Genomic DNA, 11,275 nt, shown 5'->3' on the forward strand with positions numbered 1-11,275 from the left:
CTTAGGGCTCACCCCTATGAAACTTTTCACTGCAAAAGATAGGCTAAAATTATGCCTACAAGGCATCCCTAGAGAACTTCTTTTGTTGCTCAAATAATGACTTCTTTCTCCAAGTCAACTCAGCAGGTGAACTCTGCCCTTCCTGATACCTGGGACATGACTCCCATGGGTATAAATCTCCCTGGCAACATGGGACCTGACTCTAGTAATGAGCCGGGACCAGACATCATGAGATTGAGAAAACCTTCTTGACCAAGATGGGGAAGAGAGAAATGAGACGAAATAGTTTCAGTGGCTAAGAGATTTCAAAAAGTGTCAAGAAGTTATTCTTATGCATTAAGTAGATATCCCCTTTTTAGTCTATGGTGTATTGGAGTGGCTAGAAGGAAGTACCTGAAACTGTTGAAATGTATTCTAGTAGCCTTGATTCTTGGACAATTGAATAACTATACAGCTTTTACGATGTAACCATGTGATTGTGAAAATCTTGTGGCTGATGCTTCTTTTATCCAGGATATGGACAGATGAGTAAAAAAAAATGAGTGCTTGCTTCTGCAGCACATATACTAAAATTAGAACGATACAGAGAAGATTAGCATACCCCCTGTGCAAGGATGACCCGCAAATTCGTGGAGTGTTCTATATTTTTTTTTAAAAAAAAGGACAAAAAAAATAAATAATGGGGGGGGGGGTAAAGGGTAAAAAAAAAATTGGGGAGATTACAATTCTAGTGGTTAATGAGAGGGAGGAGTAAGGGGTATGGAATGTATGTGTTTTTTCTTTTTTTTCTTTTTTCTGTAGTGATGCAAATATTCTACAAATGATCACGGTGATCAGTACACCATTATGGGATGATATTGTAAACCATTTATTGTATACTTTGAATGGACTGTATGGTATGTGAAGATATCTCAATAAAATATATATTTTTAAATAAAAGTATAAACTAACCAGCACAAAAGAAATACAAAACTTCTGAAATATCTGAAGGGCTGGAATAAAAAGAAAAAAAAAGTCATATAGTCAAATACAGATATATATATAAACATAATACATAAAATAACACATGAAAGGACTCAAATGTATCTATCCTATTAGTCAAGGGAAATTGATTTAAATCACATTTAGAAAAGAATATTTGGATCATAAGGAAAAATCTACCTCTGTGCTATATACAGGAGTAAAGTTTGAAAAAACAGAGTTTTATTCTTAGTGTAAGACAGGCTAGATTAAAAGTTTGGAAAAAAAAGTTTAATTGAGAAAGACAAAAAACATATAACACTAAGGGAAATTTTTCACAATGAAGACACAGCAGTTCTGCATATAATATACCTATAGCATAGTAGCTACCTTAGTACAGTTAAAGTGATAAAAAAAAATAGTGGAGAGGGTAGTGCTTAATAAATCAATCACACATGTAACACCAGCAAAATGTATCAAACAATTTTTAACTTCAGTTCCAGTCTTTTCAAGGCTTCTTAAATGATGCTTTTCATGTGACAGGGCTTGAAGCTTAAAGAATTTTTTGAGATCATATTTAACATAAAGAAACAATTTACAAATTCAAAACTATGTATAAAAGGGCTTGCTTATTTAGAATGAGAAAAGAGATTACAGTAAAATATTGGAGCCTGGGAGATTCAGGTCTCTTTTTCTGAGGACTCTAGGAAATTTACCAGAAATGCGTAGGTGGGAGTATTTCCTGGTTGCACCCAGCTCCCGTCCTCCAGAACACTCTCACTCCCAACAACTCCCACCATTCACTGGGCCCAGGCCAGTGAAACCCCTGAAGGTTAGTTTTCATCAGCATCGCGTTAAATCTGGCTCTTTACTATGACTATCATTCTCCAAAACCTACAAGTTCATAGGACATGAGGATTCAGGAATATCTTCTTAGCCTACCCAACATATTTTCATGGTTCTCCACAAGCATGGATGACTTTATTATTGATTCCTGGGACATGAATTGCCCTCTGGGATCCCTTTAAAAAAAAATTCGTTCTTTTGGAGTTTCCTTTCCTCATGGTCCCAGTGCTTTAAAATTTTTGTTTCCCATTCAGTGTTTTGCCTTCTGGCCTTGGTTTTCAGGTCCAGTTCCCAAAATTGAGTTCCATATGGCTGTTTCTGAACAGATCATGAGGTGGAGATGGCAGGTGAACTCTGGATCTCATATGTTTAAGGAAAGGATGGGGAAAAGGAGACCTCAGAGCAAAGCAGCCACAAGATTTTAGCATCAGGACTTTCCCTTTATTTCGTTTGAACTTTTCTGAACATACCCCCTAAACAGGACTATATTCAACTTTTCTTTCTGTTTATACGAGACACGCTTAGCTTATCCTGGCATCATTATATGATAGGTCCCTGGTAGAGAGAAAATAATCGATTCTGACATTATTAGTGTCTCAATTCATCTCATATCTTGATAAGTTAGAGTATTTCCTCAATAGAATTTTTCAAGAAAGTTACATCAACTGTATCTTTCCTGAAAATCTTTGAATATCTTTCTTTGTCTTCATTTATGAGGGAGAACTTGGTTGGGATATAATTCCTTCCCCTAAAATTCATGTACAAATCATCCTGTTACTTTCATCATTTAATGTACCAGAGAAGAATTCTACATATGCTGAGCTCTGTTCTTGAATGTTGCAGCAATCCATCAGCCTTTCCCACTTACGTATTTAGGAAGCTCTCTGCTCTAGGCATGCCTATAATTCTAAGGTGGAATTTAATTTCTTGTTTGTCTATTCACTGCTCTCTTTCTCATTTTCTTTTGTATTCTGGAATAGCTTACAAAGCTCATATTCTTCTTTGTTCATTTAATTGTATTAGTTTCATTTGTCAATTCCACCCTTTTCTTCCTTCAATTTTCACTTAAATTGTGGTATTTCATTTTTAGTTCTCTGACAATCTTTACTTACCTTGCCTCTTATCATTTTCTTCTAATTACATTTTTCTTATAACCTATTCCAACCTATTTGGAATTAGCCTTTCATAAAGGCTGTGTATTTTGGCACACCATAAAATGTTTTTTCTGTAAGAAAACACTCAGTTATTTGTTTTTACAGTGAGTCTTTAAAAATATATTCATTTAATGTGAATTTACAGTGTGGTTTCATAGATCCCATGCTGGCTTTACACTTTATGCCTTTGGTATGAAAGAAAATCAATTCAGCCCATTAAAGTAGGTTGTATAGACTTGACTCACTGCCACTCCACTTAGTGCCCAAATCCCCACATCAGAGTTGCTGCGGGAAATGGATCAATGTGCTTAGAGCAACTCTCAGAGTTTAGCAAATAATAAACTAACATAGATTCTTCTAGACCGATAAAGGATATTCTTCTGCTCCCACTGCAAGATGCGTCTTGACTTTCTGAACTGGAATTAAAAACAAACAAGATTCATGCCAGGGCTCTTCTCCTCTTAGTCCTGGCAATAACATTTATTTGGAAAACCATAATCCCTAGGATGCAGTGTTCCATGGTCACCTCTCTTCTCCTCTCCACATTTCCTTCTACATTGTTTACTGGAGTCCTAAGATTTAATTGGTTGTTGAAGGAAAGGTACGAACATGGGACTGTGGACTCCAGCTTTTGAGATGGTCCCAATGCTCTCTCTTTTCTACTATACACCCACTGTGTGTAGTTTCTTCCCAGCATTGTACAAAGATTGGTCTATATGACAATTAATGATTTTTATATTCTGGAAGCTTCCATCTTGGTCATGTGCCCATTCACTCACTCTTCCTTCTCTCTCTTTCATGGATCTCTCAACCTGGGAGATTCATGTCTATTTTTCTGAGGGCTCCAGGGAACTTACCAGAAATGCTTCTTGATTGCACCCAGCTACCAGGCACCTTAAAAGTCACATCTTAAGAACACACAGGAAGTTCACGGAAACACCCACCAGGTGAGAAATAGAAACCTGCTAATCAGCACATGAGTGAGTTTGGAAGTGGATTCTTTAGCTGAGTCTTGACATGACTGATGATCAGGTTTATACCCTGACTGCAACCCATGAGAGATGTTGAGCCAGAATCATTCAGGTAAGCTGCTCCCAGATTCCTGACCCTAAGAAACCCTGTGAGATAAGAAATGTTTGCTATTGTAAACAGTTAAAATATGGCGCAATTTGTTCTGGAGTAATAGATAACTAATACAGGGATGAAGGAAAATATTTTGGCCTGAAACCCACTTGGTATATGGATAATTGACAAGTTTTGTGGTGGTTGAGCCAAAAAATGTGATTCTAAATCAGTAAACAGAGAGTAAAGGAAGAATAAAGGAATTTTCTTATAGAAAAGGAGGGCTTCTCTTTTCTATCATTTCTGCAAAATCAAGTGGAAGTTTGTTTTTAAATATAGTTCCTTCAGTTTTGCTATTAGTGTAAATTTCTCTTAGACCTTGTGCTGTGGGTTAATGATGAGCTCCCCTACCTCCCCACACATATACGAAAGGTATGCCCACCTGGAGCATGGAAAAAGGGTCTTTGAAAATTAATTGTTAGGCATCTCAAGATGAGACCATTTGGGACTAACCAGATGGGCCCTAAATCCAATGACACCTACCTGCTTCTTCTTCTAAGAAGAAAAGGCACAGAGATATATAGAGGAGAAATTCATGTGAAAATGGAGGCTGTTTTGGTGTGCGAAAGCCACTGGAATGCAATATAACAGAAATGGGTAGGCATTTTCAATGGGGATTTATCAGTTTGAAAATTTACAGTTCTAAGGCATAGAAATGTCCAAATTAAGACATCCAGAGGAAAATACCTTCTCTTAGAAAAGGCTGCTGGTTCCTCTGTCACATGAGAAGGCACATGACATCTGATGGTCCTTCTCTCCTGGGTTTTGTTTTCAACAGGTTTCTCTCTCAGCTCCTGTGGGTTCTTGCTTGTTTCTCCTGGGGCGTTTCTATCTAAGCAATCTCGTCTTTTACTTTTATTCTCTTCACAAAGGACTCCAGTAAAGGATTAAGACCCACATGAATGGGCTGGGTCACATGGCAATTGAAATAGCCTAACCAAAAAGTCCCACCCAATAAATCGACCTCCACAAGAATGGATTAAAAGAACATAGTCTTTTCTGGGTTACATAATAGATTCAAACCAGAACAGAGACAGGGATTTTAGTTATTCCAGCAGTCACCAGAAGCTAGGAGGGAGAAATGAAACAGATTGTCTCTCAGATCCTCCAGGAGGAACCCAACCTGCCCACACCATGATTTCAGACTTTTGGCCTCCAGAACTGTGAAAGAATAAATTTCTATTGTTAGGGTCCCACGGATATCTGAAGTTCTGTTCACAATTTTTTTTTTCAGTCCCTTCTCACCCTGTTGTTCATACTGGGTTAATTCTTTTGATCTGTTTCAAGTTCATCAATTCAATCTTCTATCATCCCCACTAAACTATTGAGTCCATCCAATGAGTTTTCTATGTCACAGTATGTGGGTTTTTTTGTTTTGTTTTGTTTTGTTTGCATGGGCAAGCACTGGAAATCGGACCCAGGTCTTCCAGCATGGCAGGCGAGAACTCTGCCTGCTAAGCCACCATGGCCCACCTGGTCACAGTATTTTTGAGTTCTGTAATTTCCCTGGTAGACATTTATGGTTGGTGGCACTATTGATAGATTCTCCTTGTTGGTGGTTTTGGGCTCACCTGATGTCAAAAGGATTCCTCTTTGATCTCCCAGTGTATTGTGCCCACATGGTCTGTCTTCTTCAGTTGGGTGGAGAGATGTGAAACCTTCTGCTACTGTGTTATTCCTCTAGTCCTAGATTCCCAAACCTATTTTCATTTTTCCTATTCCCTTTTTGAGTTCTATTTCAACTGCTGCCTTTGTTATTTCTAGAGTTTCTAATTGCACTTAGCTGGGACGAGCAGGGAGAAACATGTTTGCACCATCTTGTCTAGACTATAAGTCTTGCTCATCTACTCTCATCCCATGACAGACTGCCATTGACATGGTATATGAAATAATCTGCATCCCATCTAGTTGAAACTATACTGCCCTTTTATTTAGAAAACGTGCAGTGCTGGGCTATTCTTTCTATAGAGGTGGTCACTCATTGGACCAAGACAGATCATATGACAAAGAATATTTCAACCATGGGCTATCAACTAACTGTTAATTGGCCAAAAAGAAAGGCATTTCTCAGTGGGGAAGGAGGGATTTGCTGAATTAATTGGATTAGAACCATCCAAAAATTTGGAGGGGGAATCTGTATAAAATTTTGCAATCAGCAGTAACAAAGTTAGGACAAGCATGAATAGAGAAGTAGATACAATGACCGAGATCATGAGGTCCAAGAGAAAGAGAGATTGGGATAGCCCACCTGCAGAGCTGCCAAGAAGCCTAAACAATTACCAATTACCACTTGCCTGTCTTCATCCACGAAACATTCAGATTTAGTCTCTAGATCTTGGCTTGAATAAGCATTTGTCCCTCACAATGAGAGTCTTTTTAATATTATCACAACATCAAAATAACATAGAATACCTAGAAACTCTGATGGGAAACTGTCTTATTTTGTCAAAGCTATTGTTACAAATATGAAAAACTAGTTTGGGCTATATGATAAGAATTTATTGGCTCACAATTTTGAGACTAGCAGAATTTTAGAATTCAGATATTGTCAAGGCTTGCTTTGTCCCCAGATCTGCGGCATTCTGGCTGCTGGCGATCCTTGGAGATCTGTGGCTTGTTTCTCTGCCATCAGTCACATTGTGATGTCCTTTCCTTTCTTCTCTTCTGGTTTCCACTGACTTCTGGCTTCTCCTTGACTCTGGATTTCAATTTCTTCTCTTTATAAGACCTATGGTAATATGGATTATGACTCACCCTAATCCAGTTGGCTACAATTTAACTAAAAACAACATCTCTGAACGGTCCTATTTACAATGGGTTCATACCTAACCCTACAGGAATGCAGATTAAGTCTAACAATTTGCATTTCTTGGGGTATATAATTCAACCCACCACATATACTATTTGAAAATATTGACCTGTTCTTTTATCTTGATCTTTCCCCCCATCCAGGAGCAAGAATGGAAGGTTACAATGGGAAATTTAAAAGAAAAGGATTTGGAATTTGAAGATGTGAGCCCTGAGAGAACTCAGGACCTATAACAAGAATGTGATAAGACAGAGTTGAGTTTCCTGCTCCTAGAAGAAGAATAATAAGACATTATTAATTTCATATGTGTGGGAACAGCTAATTTCAGTACATCAAGAATGAGACTTAAGTATCAGGAACAGAAACAAATCTGTGCAAGCCTTGCAGCTAGGGACTAAGGGATCAGTCAAAAGGATCCAAGTCACTGGCAACTGTGAAATAGATAAAATAAGGAACTCTAATCACAGCTTGCAGAGTTGCTCATAACCATCATGATCAGAGATTTCCCTTCTGATGATCTGGCACTACGTGAGGTACCCTAGGGAAAAGTAAGGTAAACGTCCATTTGCTGAGATTATGTTTCTATAACTTGGTTAGAAAGGGAGCTAAAAGAAAATGCTACGATTGACTTTGACTTCCCCTATGTGCTCCTTCCCAATTCTGTCCCACTCCCTCCCCTCTCGATGTAGCTGCTTTAAAAGATACTGCATCAAGCATTCTGTTGCTTTTCTTTATAATTTTCACTATATGTAGTTGTATCCCTAAACAAATGTTGTTTAACATTGTATGGATTTAAACTTTAATGAGTTCATATTGTATCTATTTTTCAGTAAAGACTTCATTTGATATTTATGTTCCTGAGTGATATAGGTGAATGAATTAATTCCATCACTGTATGGTATTCTATTGTATAAATACATTGAAATTATTTCTCCCTTTTCTTGCCCAAGAACATTTTGGTTGTTTACAGATTTTGACCGTTATACACAATCTTACTTTGAAAAATGTTAAACATGTCTCTTTATGCACATATGGAAGAGGTTTTTGAAGGTATTGTAGTTTCCTAGGCTGTTCAAAGAAAATACCATGAAATGGATTGTGTTGAACAGTGGGAGTTAATTCACTCATGGTTTTAAGGACATGAAAATGTCCAAATCAAGTCATCCCATGGTGATGCTTTCTTCCTGAAGACCTGCTGGTGGCAATCCCTTGACTCCTCTGCACCTGGGGACATCTGCTAGTCTCTCCCTTCTCTTCTGAGTTTCATTGATTTCAGCTTCTTCTTCCATGGCTTTCTTTTTTTCTGTCTGAATTTCATACTCTCATGCAGGACTCCAGTAACAGCATTAAGACCTGTCCTGATTGAGGTGGGGAACAACTTAACTGAAGTAACCTCATCAGAAAGTACTACTTACAATGGTATCACACCCACAGGAATGGATTAAATTTAAGAATATATTTTTCTGGGGTACATACAGCTCTAAACAACCACAAAAGGTAAATATAAGAATGGAATTCATGGGTATTATTAGCATAGTCTAGCTGCTGACAGAAACTATTCCAAAATCTCAGTGGCTTAAACATTTCTCGTTCATGCCAAGTCCTATGTGACTACTGCTGGCTGGTTTTTGCCCTCTTGGCGAGATTGTACTAATGGTGTTGCCCTGTCCTCAACACTAGATCTCTCAATGGCTTTGGAAGGGGAAGAGGTCATGGGCAAGACACAGTAGATAGCCACTTTGGCTTGGAAATTGTACTCATGGATTCTGTTCACATTTCATTGGCCAGAATTAATCACATGATCCCAACACAAGGAAAATGGGAAATTATAGTTTCTGGCTGGGCAACAGCTTCCTAACAAAAACTCTACACAACAAGAAGGGAGAGTAAATCTGAACTGATTGTGATAGTGAGTTCTGTTACAGTTAGGTTGAAAGTGCATTTATATTCAATTTTGAAAGATAATTACAAATTATTCTCTGAGATATGGTCGCAGTGTGCATTCCCATAGGTAGTGCAGGAGTTCCAGGTGCTCCATGTCTTTGTCTATACCTGCTATTGTGCAAGTCATTTCTATACAATTATATAGATTCTTCAATTTGTAAATTATTTGTTTGAAATGTGCATTTCCAGAAGGCCATTCTTAAATAAATCATTTAATCATTTTATGATGAAGGAAATGAAGCATTAATTAAGTAATCTCTTCAGGTCAGACCAGTAGTACCTGGACTTTATTCTCCACAGCTCAGCCATCTTTTTCTGAGTGTTTTAATAATTTCAGATGCATTCAGTGAAATTTTTTGAATTGTTTTTGTTTTTTTACTACTGACTGAAATGCTTAGCTTAATATTCTTGCAAATTACTGGTGATCAATACTATTATTTGAATGATGAACGAATGAATTTTCAAGAAGCAATCACATTTCAAGCCTTCATCATATGCTGTATATGTCTTTCTTTTTTAGGTTAGACTCGTTTGTTGTATAAAGGACTTGAAAACTACTTGTGTGTGTGTGACAATGACCTCATAGTATAATGGCCAAATATATCTTCGTTGGTTAAAAAAAAAAAAAGGAAGAAAGCGGCAGTTAATTTGTGACAGAGTGTGTTGCTTCTTGCTTAATCACCATAGTTACCTATTCTGAGCAAGAAATAACTAGTGTGACGTGTTTACCTGCCATGTTTCCATTCGTAGCTAGAGATTAATCACTACCTGGACCACTGTACAGATAGCACTAGCTCACCATGAAACTTATAAATCAAAAACTGCAAACGTTCTTTACACCTGAGAGAAGTCAGGAGCAGGAAATGCAAAGTTCATGGAAATGGTATATGCCCATCAAGCCACACAGAATGCGGGAGTCAGTGCATTTAAAGTGTGCAGCTTGAGGTCTATACTTTTAGAATGAAGGTATGAATGGGGAAGTGAATTAAGAAATACAAGCTAGCATGGAACAATGGCTATTTTTCACCTTTGCTTATTAAAATTTCCCTCAACTATAAATAGTAGATAATTACAAATTGATACTTTGATTTCTTATAGAAATTGCAAAACTACATTTGGGAAAAAAACATAATTTTGTTCCTTCGGAATCATTTCACATTTCTCCTTGTTAACTAGGAAAAAAGTAACTTTTTCAAATTCCTTGTAATGCCAAACATAATTAAAGAAAGAGATTTGGCTTGTTCAAGGTTGAGGCACATACTCCCCTAGGGCATAAATCATATTTTGTAGATAAGCAAGTTGTGCCTTATTTAATGGTGTGGTAAAATAATTGCCTCAGATCAGTTTCCTCAGCTTGCAAGTCCTTGGTTTTAGTCAGCTTTTCTCAATTGCAAAACAGACCTGCAGCCAGATATGGGTGAAGCTGAAAGGCAGTGGCTGATGTATCCACCCTCCCAGGAAGAGGGCAAGCAGAGACCATGACAACTGTCCTTTTAAGGCAGTGAATGAGAAGTTCTGTCTTTAGAAGACCTGGGGACTCCAGAGTGCTGTAGGGTGGTAGATGTCAGCATTTTATGGGAATGGGCAGATGCCCTCCAGTAAAGGCAATACTTTCAAGGGGAAAAAAATGCACCGTGGACTTCTTTGAAGTGTGCTGGCTTATACTCAGAAGAAAGCCAGTGCTGGAGATATGTGGGTATGAATAAAGATGAATTGACTTCTCTCTGGCATTACCTGGTATAAAAGGAAGGAAGAAAACCTTTAATGCTTGCTCTAGCACTTAAGTGAGAAACTACCATAGGCATATAGATATCACCAAGACTCATTCTAAGCCTTGCTTAACATTTCACTTGGGTCCCCTACCTTTCTGCCAGATGCAGATTCTTGGTTTTGGCTAACTGCAGTAGCAGCTTTGGCAGGAGGTGGTGAGGATGGTGACTTAGTGGTGATAAAGAGTTTTGGGTAGTTGTGCAGACAGTACATTCTAGCATGGGGCAGAATAATGTCAGATTGAAAACTGGCCTGGGAAAAGTGGTGAGTGTCAGAGAAGAAGGTTCATTAAAAGGGACCCCATATAAACCTAACCAGGCTGCATCAGGTCATGCATTAGTAAGTTCAGATTGACCACTGGGGTGGCACTTAACTCTGGACCCAGAATTTCTGAACAGTGTTTGATCCATGGAGATTCAAATGTGGGACACGTTAAAAAATCACTGCTGGCTAGAAGGAAGGAAGAACAGATCAGAAACAGGAAAGAAGTAAACCCATGAATAATAACTTGTCACAGAGTGTATTCACTGATCCTTCACAGGTAGAAGGTATGCAGAGCTGGCTGGAGGGCCTGACTGGGGAAGACAGGGACTGATGATGGAGGGGAAAACTTCCAATCTTCCAATTTTTACCTGGGGATCTGATCCTAAGTTTAGCTTGCAGGAAAACA

At 38.1% G+C, this 11,275-nt stretch overlaps 1 non-coding gene across 1 annotated transcript; it reads left to right on the top strand.

The window, feature by feature from the left end:
• The first annotated feature begins 542 nt into the window (after positions 1-542).
• On the top strand, positions 543-649 carry LOC143652701 (U6 spliceosomal RNA). The gene has a single exon (XR_013160803.1). It is a non-coding gene; the product is annotated as a U6 spliceosomal RNA (small nuclear RNA).
• The last annotated feature ends 10,626 nt before the right edge of the window (positions 650-11,275 follow it).

This window comes from Tamandua tetradactyla, chromosome 1 (assembly GCF_023851605.1).
Source record: "Tamandua tetradactyla isolate mTamTet1 chromosome 1, mTamTet1.pri, whole genome shotgun sequence".
Classification (NCBI taxonomy): domain Eukaryota; kingdom Metazoa; phylum Chordata; class Mammalia; order Pilosa; family Myrmecophagidae; genus Tamandua; species Tamandua tetradactyla.